Below are 16386 nucleotides of genomic sequence, written 5' to 3'. Positions count from 1 at the left end.
GTCTTGGCAAGGTTAAACTGACTATGGGGGGGGGGGGGGGGGAGGGCTGACTGACTATGGGGGGGGGGCTCCCTGTATTAGTCACAGACTATCCCAGGGGCCCCCCAATGATGGAGAGGCCTGATGGGGACATCAGGGGGTCAAATGTTGTGTAGGTTATTGTCTGAGGCTCAGGTCTGTTAGGGATGGATCACCTAACCCACTGTTGCCTTCTCTCTCCATCTCTACTACTTTCTCCTCTCTCTTCCTTCAAATGTTTTGTCTCTCTCTCTCCCTATCATTCTACCTATCGATCTCTCTCTATTTCTTTATGTTATATCTCTCTCTGCCCCTCTCTCAGAGGACTTCAGTCAAGTAAAGTACAAGGCTCCCCTGCCCCTGAGCCCTCCTGGCCTGTACCTTCCTACAATGGTTTTGTCTCTGAGTAGGACTCTCTGTGCTCCTGCCAGGGCCTGCTGACATTCAGGTAGGAAATGCTGGACTGATTCCCTAAGAAAACATTCAGGTCGGAAATGCTGGACTGATTCCCTAAGAAAACATTCAGGTAGGAAATGCTGGACTCAGGAACTAGAACCCCCATACCAATTTAGTAGTCAACAAAATATGGTGTTTGAATCAAATGTTACTGGTTGGTTATTGTGTGTGTGTGTGTGTGTGTGTGTGTGTGTGTGTGTGTGTGTGTGTGTGTGTGTGTGTGTGTGTGTGTGTGTGTGTGTGTGTGTGTGTGGCTCCTGACATTCTGGTCTGTGGTTCCAATGCTTCACTCACACTGCTGGAACTAATGGCTGGGGATCTGGGGCCATTGTCCAGCTGATTGTTGGCAGGCTGTGTCGCTGCCTGTGTGTGTGGTTCTGTCTGTTTGGGTTTGGGGTTTGAGTAGCAGCCATTAGTTCCAGCAGTGTGAGTGAAGCATTGGAACCAGAAGATCCCCACAGACCAGCATGTCAGGAGCCACACACACACACACACACACACACACACACACACACACACACACACACACACACACACACACACACACACACACACATACACACACACACACACACACACACACACACACACACACACACACACACACACACACACACACACACACACACACACACACACACACACACACACACACACACACACACACACACACAGTGGATTGTAGCCTGTAGGAAATGTCTAGCCACGCCACAGGGTAAATCAGCTTGTTTATGTGGCCATGTGGTTACCCTGGGTTAGTTTCAGATTTGTCTTAAATGTCCTCCTCCTCCACCTCCTCCTCCTCCTCCTCCTCCTCCTCCTCCTCCTCCTCCTCCTTATCCAATGCTGCTGTAATGAAGATGATATGTCATAATGTCAAGGACTGGCTCCAGACTCCTCAACAACACACAGAAAACAGCTGTGTCCTCACACAAAAACGTGCACGCAAGTCTTGCATCTCTTCTTTCAAGCTTGGCATCAATGATGATTTCTCATCTGTGCTCGTCTGGTCTCCCTTGTCTAATCTCTGCGCTCGGGAGAGAGATGGAGGGAAAGGGAGAGAGTGAGGGAGGAGGGAAAGGTGGATAGGGAAAGTGGGATGGAGAGAAAGAGGGAGTGAGAGGGGGGAGGGAATGGAGAGAGAAAAAGAGGGAATGGAGAGGGGAGAGAGATAGGGAAGGGAACAGAGAGAGGGAGGGAAAGGTAGAAAGGGGGGGAGAGAGAGGGGGGGGGCGAGGGGGGAGGGAAAGGGGAGAGAGAGATACTCTGTTCACAAACAGAGCCTGTAGAGCCACGGGACAGCATTGGAAAGCATCAACAGAGAGGACACAGTGGCAGAACACCTAACCACGGTGACTGACCCAAACTTAAGAAAAGTTTTGACTATGTACAGACTCAGTGAGCAAGACCTGACTCTCAGGCTATGTGCCCACAACTCACAAAATGAGGTGGAATCCAAGCTGCACTTTCTAACCTCTTGCCAAATGTATGACCATATTAGAGACGCGTACACTACATGACCAAAGGAATGTGGACACCTGCTGGTCGAACATCTCATTACAAAATCATGGGCATTAATATGGTGTTGGTCCCTCCTTTGCTGTTTTAACAGCCTCAAATCCTCTGGGAAGGCTTTCCACTAGATGTTGGAATACTGCTGCGGGGGCTTTCATTCAGCCACAAGAGCATTAGTGAGGTCGGGCGATTAGGCCTGGCTCGCAGTCAGTGTTCCAATTAATTCCAAAGGTTTTCGATGGGGTTGAGTGTGCAAGCCACTCATGTTCTTCCACAACAATCTCGACAAACATGCTGTAATGCTGAAACAGGAAATGGCCTTCCACAAACTACTACCACAAAGTTGGAAACACAGAATGGTCTAGAATGTCATTATATGCTGTAGCGTTAAGATTTCCCTTCACTGGAACTAAGGGGCCTAGTCCGAACCATGAAAAACAGCCCCAGACCATGATTCATCCTCTACCAAACTTTACAATTGGCATTATGCATTGGGGCAGGTAGCGTTCTCCTGGCATCCGCCAAATCCAGATTTGTTCGTCAGACAGCCAGATGGTGAAGCGTGATTCATCACTCCAAAGAACGCGTTTTCACTGCTCCAGAGTCCAATGGTGGCGAGCTTTACAGCACTCCAGCCGACGCTTGGCTGCTCGGCCATGGAAACGCATTTCATGAAGCTCCCGATTAACAGTTATTGTGCTGACATTGCTTCCAGAGGCAGTTTGGAACTCTCTAGTGAGTGTTGCAACCGAGGACAGGTGATTTTTACGCTCTAGCTGGCGCTACTCTGACTTTTCTAAACCAGCTACACGGACCCACCAGAGAGTAACAATGGCTGCCGTGACTTTGCATCATCATGTCCTCACATCTCTGTCTCACAGTGATGACATCAGAAGAGTTGCTTAATTCTGCTTGTGGACTTGCTTTTGGTTTGTTTGCCCCATCATCCAGGCTCTGTTATTTTCCTGATTGTCCGCTTCTGCTGATGCCTGGCATCTACAGTACCTATGTCTTCCATATATTTTTATTTTTCCATATTTGTACATATTTTGTCAGTTTTGATTTAGTTTTGTTACCACTAAAAAAAATTTTAAAGCAAAAGCTTTTATGTTTTGCAAATACATTTAATCTGCATCTATTTAAATTCAGGGATGTTACTAGTGTGACAATTATTTAATTTAGGACTTCTAACCCACTGGGCACACACTAGTTGAATCAAAGTTGTTTCCACGCCATTTCAATGAAATTACATTGAACCAATGTAGAATAGATGTTGAATTGACATCTGTGCCCAGTGGGAACCTTTATTTAACCAAACAAGTCAACTGTCATCCTCAATGAGGGACTTGTCCAGTCCTATATTGTGTGTTGCCTTGAGCCCTTTGTTCTGCTATTGTTGAATCAGGTCAGGAAGTAGAGGATTCAGTTGCAGAGGGAGGTATTTAGTCCCAGGGTCCTTAGCTTAGTGATGAGCTTTGTGAGCACTATGGTGTTGAACACTGAGCTGTAATCAATAAACAGCATTCTCACATATGTGTTCCTTTTGTCCAGGTGAGAAAGGGCAATGTGTTGTGAAATTGAGATCGTATACTCTGTGGATCTGTTGGGGTGGTAGGCAAATTGGAGTGGGTCTATGGATGATGGTGTTGATGTGAGCCATGACCAGCCTTTCAAAGCACTTCATGGCTACTGACGTGAGTGCTACGGGGCGGTAGTCATTTTGGAAGGTTACCTTCGCTTTCTTGGGCACAAGGGACTATGGTGGTCTGCTTGGAACATGTAGTTATTACAGCCTCGGTCAGGGAGAGATTGAAAATGTCAGTGAATACACTTCCCAGTTGGTTCTAAAAGGCATTTAGCCTGTCTGATAGCTTGTCTGGGCAGCTCGCGGCTGGGTTTGCCTTTGTTGTCCGTAATAGTTTGCAAGCCCTGCCACATCTGATGAGCGTCAGAGCCGGTGTAGTATCATTCAATCTTAGTCCTGTATTGAATTTTTTCCTGTTTGATGGTTCGTCTTAGGGTATAGCGGGATTTCTTATAAGTGTCCGGATTAGTGTCCTACTCCTTAAAAGCATCTGCTCTAGCCTTTAGCTCGGTGTGGATGTTGCCTGTAATCCATGGTTTCTGTTTGGGAAATGTACGTACGGTCACTGTGGGGACGACGTCGTCGATGCACTTATTGATGAAACGAGTGACTGAGGTGGTATACTTCTTATGCCATTGGATGAGTCACGGAACATATTCCAGTCTGTGCTAGCAAAACAATCTCGTAGCGTAGCATGCGTGTCATCTAACCACTTCCGTATTGAGCAAGTCATTGGTACTGCTTTAGTTTTTTCTTGTAAGCAGGAATCAGGAGTGTAGAATTTTGGTCTGATTTGCCAAATGGAGGGCAAGGGCGAGCTTTGTATGTGTTTGGAGTAAAGGTGGTCTAGAGGTTTTTTTTCTCCTCTGATTGCACATGTGACATGCTGGTATAAATGAGGTATAACGGATTTAAGTTTGTCTGCATTAAAGTCCCCGACCACTTGGAGTGCCGCTTCTGGATGAGCATTTTCTTGTTCGCTTATGGCCTTATTCAGCTCATTGAGTGCAATCTTAGTGTCAGCATTGGTTTGTGGTGGTAAATAGTCATCTACACAAAAATATAGATGAAAACTCTCTTGGTAGATAGTGTGGTCTACAGCTTATCATGAGGTATTCTACCTCAGATGAGCAATACCACGAGACTTCCTTAATATTAGACATTGTGCACCAGCTGTTATTGACAAATAGACACACACCACCACCCCTCGTCTTACCGAACGTAGCTGTTCTGTCTTGCCGATGCATGGAACACCCAGCCAACTGTATATTATATGTGTGAAACATAAGATATTACAGTTTTTAATGTCCCATTGGTAGGATAGTCTCGAACGGAGCTCATCCAGTTTATTCTCCAGTGATTGCATGTTGGCCAATAAAACCGATGTTAGAGGCGGGTTACCTACTCGCTGAGGAATTCTCACAAAGCACCCAGATCTGCGCTCCCAGTTTCTCCATCTTTTCTTCATGCGAATGACGGGGATGGGCCTGGTCCGGGAGCAACAGTATATCCTTCGCGTCAGACTAATTAAAGAAAAAAATCTTAGTTCAGTTCGAGGTCAGTAATTGCTGTTCTGATATCCAGAAGTTCTGATATCCAGAAGCTCTTCTCGGTCATAATAGACGGTGGCAGAAACATTATGTACAGAATAAGTTACAAACAACTTGACAAAACACGCAAAATAGGGGAGAAGGGTAGAGAATGGGACCGCAGCCTGTGCCTGACAGTAGTTATAGCTCTCTGGATTGTAAGCTAAGTTTGGATGCCTCTGCCTTGTCAGAAGCTTATCCCTTATCAGGCCGTTCCCCACGTATCTACTCGGCACAGCAGAGGGAATACAGGGGATCCAGTGTAATCAGAAGCGTGCCTGTCTGCCTGTGGATAATTGACGCCGGGGGGGGATGGCTGCTGTTTTATAGTTCCTAACCAATCAAATCAAATTGTATTTGTCACACGCGCCGAATACAACCTTACCGTGAAATGCTTCTGACTTGTTGGGTTTTAAGCAAAAGTGGTGTCAGAAAAGTTACCACAGGGATAACTGGTTTGTGGCGGCCAGGCGTTCACAGCGACGTCGCTTTTTGATCCTTCGATGTTGGCTCTTCCTATCATTGTGAAGCAGAATTCACCAAGCGTTGGATTGTTCACCCACTAATAGGGAACGTGAGCTGGGTTTAGACCGTCGTGAGACAGGTTAGTTTTACCCTACTGATGATGTGTTGTTGCAATAGCCCTCAACCAACAATGCAGTTCAAGAAATAGTCAAGAAAATATTTACTAAATAAACTAAAGGATTTTTGTTGTTGTTTTAGTAACACAATAAAATAACAATAACAAGGTTATATATAGGGGGTACTGGTACAGAGTCAATGTGCTGGGGGTACAGGTTAGTCGAGGTAATTTGTACATACTGTGCATAGATAATAAACACTGAGTAGCAGCACTGTAAAAAATAGCCTTTACATCACCTCTCAGCATGATTATAATGAACATGTGTCTATCTTGCACCGTTATGAAATTATTAAGAGACTAGATACAAGTAGCTAATCCTGGCGACCAATGTTCTAGCATTGCGTTATTGAGGCAAGCAGATCAGAGACGTCAAGGTGGAACCCAAGCATGTGCTATGTATAGTGTAAATAAACACTACCAATAGACCTGCTCAATTATAAGCGTTATGGTCAATCAAAGCATTACTGTGTAAAACCAGGGCTGCATTTACTCAATTCAACTAATATAATTTATTAGTCAAAAAGAATTAACGCTCAAACGATTCCAGTGTACATGAAATACATGCTACATTCCAGACTACTTCGAGTAAATGACTGTCACCAATAGGTTAAGACTTAACGTGGGTTCCACGTGTCTTTATTTCAGAATAATCTCTTCAGAGTAAAAAACGATGTGTGTCTGATACACACAGGAGCTTGATAGCAAGAGCTCTAAATATGAACAAATTCACTGCCCTTTTTAACCAAAAGGAACTCACCCCCAACCTGAATTAACATTTCTTAGCACTTTGCTAGTGAAAACAAGCACACCCAGATTGTAATCTTATCAACTCCATTTAAATGATAGGAGTTCACCTCCTGTGTCGTTATTGTTATTCCACATTTTCATCAGTCTTCACACCTCTCCTAGCGTCAGTGACCCCAGGACTTCTGTGAGAACGTCTCTTCCTTGAGATTGCCACAGATAAGGTGTGTTTGACCCCAGTGAAAGCCCACAGATGGTCTGCCATCCAAACAATGTCATAAATCACTGGCTAGTTGCGAGTATATCACCTTCTCTCATTCTTCCACTACATTCACACATCAATAAATGTGCTTCTAAAAATTAACAGGTGTTAATCAATGTCAGGACATGAATAATCAGGCAAGACTTGATGTATGACATTATGACAATCGCCACAGTCCTCTCCTCCTTTCCTATTTTATCTTCTCCTGTCCTCTGCTCTCCTCTGTCATCCTCTCCTCTGTCCTTCTCTTCTCTCATGTCCCCCCCTCTTCTCTCCTCTGTCCTCTTCTCTTCTGTCCTATTCTCTCCTCTGTCCTCTCCTCTGTCCTTTTCTCTCATCTCCTTTCCTCTTCTTTCCTTTCCTCTGTCCTCCACTTCTCTCCTCTGTCCTCTTCTCTCATCTCATTTCCTCTTTCCTCTCATCTGTCCTCCTCTTCTCTCCCCTCCTCTCCTTTTCTCTCATCTGTACTTATCTCCCCTCCTCTCCTCTGTCCTCCTTCTTTCTCTGTCCTTCTCTTCTCTGTCCTCCTCTCCTCTGTCCCCCTCTTCTTCTTTCCTCTCCTCTCATCCTCTTTTCTGTCCTCATCTTCTCTCCTCTTCTCTCCTTTCACCTCCTCTCGTTCTCTTCTCTGTCCTCGCCTTCTCTCCTTTCACCTCCTCTCGTCTTCTCCTCTCATCCTCTTCCCAGTTTCAGTGGACTACCCTCTATGTACCATGATGATCATGATATTTTTGGGATCTGGGGCGGCCTGTGTGTGTGTGTGTGTGTGTGTGTGTGTGTGTGTGTGTGTGTGTGTGTGTGTGTGTGTGTGTGTGTGTGTGTGTGTGTGGTGTCGGGGTATAAAAAGTAACCGGTTGATCGGCAGGTTGGTTGAAATTAGAGCCTCCATCTATGTCACTGACATGTTTCTCTGGTCCAGGGGATAACTCAAACATTTGCTAATCAACCATCCAATCCCCCGCATCTTAAACAGGGAACAGAGAGATCCCAATCCATCAACACAAACACACTCACACATACGTGCGCAGCACACACACGCACACACAATCCCCCCCCCACTCGGAGTTCAGAACGAGTGTATGACATCACCTCTAGGGCATTATTGGGTCTTCACTGTCTGCTTTCACACCTACTCAAATATTACCCTCCCGAGTCACACACACTCCTGTCCGCTGCCTCCACCGCCACCCGCTTAAACAAACTAAAAAAAACTCTTGACGTCATCTGGAGGAAGGGGAGGCTTGAGTGCATACTTGGCCTTTTTTTGCATCCCGAAACAGAGTGTGAGGAGGGACAATAACCCTCACATCCTTCCCTCCTCCCCCTCCCATCGGACTATGTAACACAGTCACTGGACCAAAGACAAAGTTACCAGGACATAGAAAAAGCACAGGTCACATTTCACAGGTCAGACTGACCTCCCTCCAGATGCTATGGTGGTGTGACCTGGGGAGTGGGAAAGGAGAAGAGAGACGAAAACATACCCGGGTGGGGAGTGTGTAATGTTGTCCTTTCCTTGTTTAACTTTACTGTCGTCCTGCTCTCTCCCTCGGTCCTGGCTGTAAAACACTGTAAAATACGATACGCCGGAAAAGGTCATAAAAGTCTCTGGGGTTAAAAGGTCTCCTGTGAACACGTGCGTGCGTGTGTGTGTGTGTTAGCTACATGTGCTAACAGAAGAATGCAGGCTTGATGCTGCCAGGGCCAATGTTGGAAGGACTGACTCGTTACAGACCCCAGTGAACGATAGGGGAAAGTTTCCTAGCATGTTTAACGACAGACTATTTTCTCGTAGTACCTACTCCTTTAACAGGAGACAAACACAAGGAGAGGCTACGTTCCAGCTGATTCTGATTTTTGTGTGACACCTTGCCCTACAGATAACTGTGGATAGGTCAAAGGTCAATGAATAGGTTCATCTATCTGATATATAATCTGACATACAGCCCTGCGTGTAGAATATGCAAATAGCTAATTACAGAAAGATCATATTAGAGTCTGGTTAAGGCATTTTTGTGTGGTAGTTAAAACATAATTTTTTTCAACCAGCATTCAACCTGACCACAGCGTTACAAAATAACGCCAGCCTGATGTTTTTTCATCCAATTTTGCATTTAGGGTAGCCTTAGTAACTGCATTACTATTCAATAAAATAGGCCCCTGCTGGAGAAGAGATTACGATGCTTTTAGTTATATGCATATTCTACAGATGAAACAGAGGAGCAGTTCTAATGAGAGATGAAGAGAGATAGAGAGAGATGAAGAGAGAGATATGAAGAGGAAAGCAAAAGATGAAGAGAGATGAATTGAGAGATAAAATAAGAAAAAGAGAGAGATGAGATGGAGAGAGATAAAGAGGAAAATGAAGAGAGATAAAGAGAGAAATCAATAGATGAAGAGAGATAAAAATAGATTAATTGAAAGATGGAGAGAGAAGAGAAAGATGAGACATGAAGAGAGATGAATTGAGAGATATGAACAGAAAGATGAAGAGGAAGAGAGAGATAAAGGAAGAGAAGCAGAGAGATGAAGAGAAAGAAGAGAGATGAGGAGAGATGAAGACACAAAGACAGAAATGAAGAGAGATGATGAGAGGTAAAGAGAGAGATGAAGATAGATATATAGAGAGATGAAGAGATAAGAATTGAGAGATGAAGAGAAATGGTGAGGAGAGAGAGAGAGAGATGAAGAAAGATGGGGAGATTAAGAGAGATTAAAGAGATAAAGAGAGCTAATTAGAGAGATGAAGAGAGAGATGAGGAGCCATGAAGAGAGAGATAAGAGATGAAGATAAATAAAGAGAATGAGATGATGAGGAGAGGTGAAGAGAGAGAGAGGTGATGAGAGAAATGAAGAAAGATGAAGAGAGATGGAGTTAGAGATTATGAGAGATGATGAAGAAAGTTGAAGGGAGATAAAGAGAGAGGTGAAGAATGATATAGAGGGAGATGAAGAGAGATAAAGAGAGATTGAGAGACGGAGAGAGATGAGGGGAGAGACAGAGAGAGATGAAGGGAGAGATTAAGAGATTTTAGGAGGCTGGTTTTGGCTGCTGTCCTTCATTCCATTATCCCTTCCTGTAATTCCTCAGTACCTATAGGTGTTGGCAGCGGAGCAGGGAGAAGGGCTAGGGGGGACAGGATTAAGACCAGACTTTCAAAGTGTCAACCAATGCCAGGTGCACATGGGGAAACAGTTACTCTTTATATTTGTCAATCTCTCTCTCTCTCTCTCTCTCTCTCTCTCTCTCTCTCTCTCTCTCTCTCTCTGTAAATACCTTTTTTTCTGGATCTCTCTCTCTCCTTGCTCTTTTAAAATAACATGTCTTTCTCCGTTCTCTCTCTCTGAATATCACTGCTCTGTGGAGATAAGGTGTGTGTGTGTGTGTGTGTGTGTGTTGGGAGCAAATCAGTGAAAATGCCCTACTTCTTCAGACAATTCTCCATTTCTTTGACATTTTGTTCCCGTAACAGTCATTATCCATTTACTACCTCCGCCTAAAAGGTTCTGAACACTTCAGTAGAAGTCTATCCCCCGACGTTCAGTCAAACCTGGTACACTCATCAAACGTACGTGCGCGCACACACGCACACACAGGTTGTCTTTGGCAGCGAGCGGGCATAACATTATTCTAGCTGCTTAAATGAAGAGAAGTTATTCTACACCGGGGGACTATTTTCATTTGGACTATCATTCCCGGTAGAGCCTATTTTAGAGGCGAACAGGCCTGTTTGTCTGTTGCGCACCGGTCAACATAAATCTCCCCAAATGATGGGCCCTTTTCCTTTTTTCATGTAGCTGGAAATCAATCTCCTAAATGAAGACTGAAATAAGGCTGGAAATCAATTTCCTAAATGAAGACTGAAATAAGGCTGGAAATCAATTTCCTAAATGAAGACTGAAATAAGGCTGGAAATCAATCTCCTGAATGAATATGGAATGTGTTTCTGGCCCATAAATTAGAAGTTTAGTCTCTGCCCCTCTCACGCAATAACAACAAGCAGCCCTGCAAAAGCCTGCTGCTGCTACTGCTGCTGCCAATGCTACCGCTAATACTGCTGCTAATACTGCTGCTACTACTGCTACTGCTACTACTGCTGCTACTACTGCTACTGTCGCTACTGCTACTACTTCTACTGCTGCTACTGCTACTAATGCTACTGCTGCTACTACTGCTACTGCTACTACTGCTGCTACTACTGCTACTACTTCTACTAATGCTACTGCTGTGCTGCTATCATTGCTGCTACTACTACTACTACTACTGCTACTACTGCTACTGCTACTGCTACTGCTACTGCTACTGCTACTACTACTGCTACTGCTACTACTACTGCTGCTACTGCTACTAATGCTACTGCCGCTACTGGTACTACTACTGCTACTGCTGTGCTGCTATCACTGCTGCTACTACTACTGCTACTACTGCTGCTACTGCTACTACTGCTAATGCTACTACTGCTACTACTGCTAATGCTACTACTGCTACTACTGTTACTGCTACTACTGCTACTACTGCTGCTACTACTACTACTGCTACTCCTACTACTGCTACTACTACAGTGCTGTGGTGGTTTTACAGTGCTGTGGCAGTTTTACAGTGCTGTGGCGGTTTTACAGTGCTTAGGTGGTTTTACAGTGCTGTGGCGGTTTTACAGCGCTGATGTGGTTTTATAGTGCTTAGGTGGTTTTACCACGCTGATGCGGTTTTACAGTGCTGTGATGGTTTTACAGTGCTGTGGTGGTTTTACAGTGCTGAGGCAGTTTTACAGTTATGTGGCAGTTTTACAGTGCTGTGGGGGTTTTACAGCGCTGATGTGGTTTTACAGTGCTGAGGCAGTTTTACAGTGCTGAGGTGGTTTTACAGTGCTGAGGTGGTTTTACAGTGCTGAGGTGGTTTTACAGTGCTGAGGTGGTTTTACAGTGCTGAGTTGGTTTTACAGTGCTGTGGCGGTTTTACAGTGTTGAGGTGGTTTTACTGCACTGAGGTGGTTTTACAGTGCTGAGGTGGTTTTACAGTGCTGAGGTGGTTTTACAGTGCTTAGGTGGTTTTACAGTGCTGAGTTGGTTTTATAGTGCTGAGGTGGTTTTACAGTGCTTAGGTGGTTTTACAGTGCTGAGGTGGTTTTATAGTGCTGAGGTGGTTTTACAGTGCTGTGGTGGTTTTATAGTGCTGAGGTTGTTTTACAGTGCTGAGGTGGTTTTACAGTGCTGAGGTGGTTTTACAGTGCTGAGGTGGTTTTACAGTGCTGTGGCAGTTTTGAGGTTGTTTTACTGCACGTTGTCAGAGAGCAGATGATGACACATGCTGTCAATCCCTCTACCAGTACTCACAGAAGCGCACAAACACATGCTCACACACACACACACACACACACACACACACACACACACACACACACACACACACACACACACACACACACACACACACACACACACACACACACACACAATCTACTGCAGGGATAGCCTGCAGTTCTATCTTACTATCCAGGTCTGTACCAAAACAATTTGAGATTATAATTCTAAAAATGGACCTTTCCAGAAACAAGTCTCTCACTGTTGCCGCTTGCTATAGACCACCCCCTGCCCCCAGCTGTGCCCTGGACACCATATGTGAATTGATTGCCCCCCATCTATCTTCTGACCTCGTGCTGCTAGGTGACCTAAACTGGGACATGCTTAAAACCCCGGCCATCCTACAATCTAAGCTTGATGCCCTCAATCTCACACAAATTATCAATGAACCTACCAAGTACAACCCCAAATCCGTAAACACGGGCACCCTCATAGATATCATCCTAACTAACTCGCCCTACATATACACCTCTGCTGTTTTCAACCAAGATCTCAGCGATCACTGCCGGGGTATCCTGGAATGACATTGGGGTATGCCTGGTTATTCTTTAAAAGTGCCTCCCTCACCATTTTAAATAAGCATGCTCCATTCAAAAAAATTTAGAACTAGGAATAGATATAGCCTTTGGTTCACTCCAGACCTGTCTGCCCTTGACCAGTACAAAAACACCCTGTGGCGTACTGCATTAGCATCGAACAGCCCCCGTGATACGAAACTTTTCAGGGAAGTTAGGAACCAATATACACAGGCAGTTAGGAAAGCTAAGGCTAGCTTTTTCAAACACTAATTTGCATCCTGTAGTACAAACTCAAAAAGGTTCTGGGACACTGTAAAGTCCATGGAGAATAAGAGCACCTCCTCCCAGCTGCCCACTGCACTGAGGCTAGGAAACACTGTCACCACCGATAAATCCACAAAAACCACAGCAACTTGCCCAAACCTCCCCCACTTCTCCTTCACCCAAATCCAGATAGCTGATGTTCTGAAAGAGTTGACAAAAATCTGGACCCCTACATATCAGCCGGGCTAGACAATCTGGACCCTCTCTTTCTAAAATTATCTGCCGAAATGATTGCGACCCCTATTACTAGCCTGTTCAAAATCTCTTTCGTATCGTCTGAGATTCCAATAGATTGAAAAGCTGCCGCGGTCATCCCCCTCTTCAAAGTGGGAGACACTCTAGACCCAAACTGCAACAGACCTATATCTATTCTACCCTACCTTTCTAAGGTCTTGGAAAGCCAAGTTAACAAACAGATTACCGACCATTTCGAATCTCACCGTATCTTCTCCGCTATGCAATCTGGTTTTAGAGCTGGTCATGGGTGCACCTCAGCCACGTCAAGGTCCTAAACAATATCATAACGATAAGAGACATTACTGTGCAGCCGTATTCATCGACCTGGCCAAGGCTTTCGACTCTGTCAATCACAACATTCTTATCGGTAGACTCAACAGCCTTGGTTTCTTAAATGATTGCCTCACTTGCTTCGGCAATTACTACTTTGATAGAGTTCAGTATTTCAAATGAGAGGGCCTGTTGTCCGGACCTCTGGCAGTCTCTATGGGGGTGCCACAGGGTTCAATTCTCGGGCCGACTCTCTTCTCTGTATACATCAATGATGTCGCTCTCGTTGCTGGTGATTCTTTGATCCACCTCTACGCAGATGACACCATTCTGTATACCTCTGACCCTTCGTTGGACACTGTGTTAACGAACCTACAGATGAGCTTCAATGCCATACAACTCTCCTTCCGTGGCCTCAAACTGCTCTTAAATGCAAGTAAAACTAAATGCATGCTCTTCAACCGATCGCTGCCCGCACCTGCCCGCCCATCCATTATCACTACTCTGGACGGTTCCGACTTAGAATATGTCGACAACTAAAAATACCTAGGTGTCTGGTTAGACTGTAAACTCTCCTTCCAGACTCACATTAAACATCTCCAATCCAAAATTAAATCTATAATTGGCTTCCTAATTCGCAACAAAGCATCCTTCACTCATGCTGCCAAACATACCCTCGTAAAACTGACCATCCTACCAATCCTCGACTTCGGCGATGTCATTTACAAAATAGCCTCCAACACTCTACTCAACAAATTGGATGCAGTCTATCACAGTACCATCCGTTTTGTCACCAAAACCCCATATACTACCCACCACTGTGACCTGTAGGATCTTGTTGGCTGGCCCTCACTTCATACTCGTCACCAAACCCACTGGCTCCAGGTCATCTACAAGTTTCTGCTAGGTAAAACCCTGCCTTATCTCAGCTCACTGGTCACCATAGCATCACCCACCCGTAGCACGCGGTCCAGCAGGTATATTTCACACTTCCGGCGCCGACAGAGATGGCCGCCTCGCTTCGCGTTCCTAGGAAACTATGCAGTTTTTTGTTTTTTTACGTGTTATTTCTTACATTAGTACACCAGGTCATCTTAGGTTTCATTACATACAGTCGAGAAGAACTACTGAATATAAGATCAGCGTCAACTCACCATCAGTACGACCAAGAATATGATTTTCGCGACGCGGATCCTGTGTTCTGACATTCAAACAGGACAACGGAATGGATCCCATGCCGCGACCCAAAAAAACGAGGGAAACGAGGCGGTCTTCTGGTCAGACTCCGGAGACGGGCACATCGTGCACCACTCCCTAGCATTCTTCTCGCCAATGTCCAGTCTCTTGACAACAAGGTTGATGAAATCCGAGCAAGGGTAGCATTCCAGAGGGACATCAGAGACTGTAACGACGCTATCGGAGGCGGTGCAGCCAGCGGGTTTCTCCACGCATCGCGCCGACAGAAACAAACATCTTTCTGGTAAGAAGAGGGGCGGGGGCGTATGCCTTATGGCTAATGAGACATGGTGTGATGAAAGAAACATACAGGAACTCAAATCCTTCTGTTCACCTGATTTAGAATTCCTCACAATCAAATGTCGACCACATTATCTACCAAGAGAATTCTCTTCGATTATAATCACAGCCGTATATATCCCCCCCCAAGCAGACACATCGATGGCTCTGAACGAACTTTATTTGACTCTTTGCAAACTGGAATCCATTTATCCGGAGGCTGCATTCATTGTAGCTGGGGATTTTAACAAGGCTAATCTGAAAACAAGACTCCCTAAATTTTATCAGCATATTGATTGCGCAACCAGGGGTGGAAAAACCTTGGATCATTGTTACTCTAACTTCCGCGACGCATATAAGGCCCTGCGCCGCCCCCCTTTCAGAAAAGCTGACCACGACTCCATTTTGTTGATCCCTGCCTACAGACAGAAACTAAAAAAAGAAGCTCCCACGCTGAGGTCTGTCCAACGCTGGTCCGACCAAGCTGACTCCACACTCCAAGACTGCTTCCATCACGTGGACTGGGATATGTTTCGTATTGCATCAGATAACAACATTGACGAATACGCTGATTCGGTGTGCGAGTTCATTAGAACGTGCGTTGAAGATGTCGTTCCCATAGCAACGATTAAAACATTCCCTAACCAGAAACCGTGGATTGATGGCAGCATTCGCGTGAAACTGAAAGCGCGAACCACTGCTTTTAATCAGGGCAAGGTGACTGGTAACATGACCGAATACAAACAGTGCAGCTATTCCCTCCGCAAGGCTATCAAACAAGCTAAGCGTCAGTACAGAGACAAAGTAGAATCTCAATTCAACGGCTCAGACACAAGAGGCATGTGGCAGGGTCTACAGTCAATCACGGACTACAAGAAGAAAACCAGCCCAGTCACGGACCAGGATGTCTTGCTCCCAGGCAGACTAAATAACTTTTTTGCCCGCTTTGAGGACAATACAGTGCCACTGACACTGCCTGCAACGGAAACATGCGGACTCTCCTTCACTGCAGCCGAGGTGAGTAAGACATTTAAACGTGTTAACCCTCGCAAGGCTGCAGGCCCAGACGGCATCCCCAGCCGCGCCCTCAGAGCATGCGCAGACCAGCTGGCCGGTGTGTTTACGGACATATTCAATCAATCCCTATACCAGTCTGCTGTTCCCACATGCTTCAAGAGGGCCACCATTGTTCCTGTTCCCAAGAAAGCTAAGGTAACTGAGCTAAACGACTACCGCCCCGTAGCCCTCACTTCCGTCATCATGAAGTGCTTTGAGAGACTAGTCAAGGACCATATCACCTCCACCCTACCTGACACCCTAGACCCACTTCAATTTGCTTACCGCCCAAA

Source organism: Oncorhynchus kisutch, linkage group LG2 (assembly GCF_002021735.2).
Source record: "Oncorhynchus kisutch isolate 150728-3 linkage group LG2, Okis_V2, whole genome shotgun sequence".
Taxonomy (NCBI): domain Eukaryota; kingdom Metazoa; phylum Chordata; class Actinopteri; order Salmoniformes; family Salmonidae; genus Oncorhynchus; species Oncorhynchus kisutch.
This window is presented reverse-complemented; position numbering follows the sequence as displayed.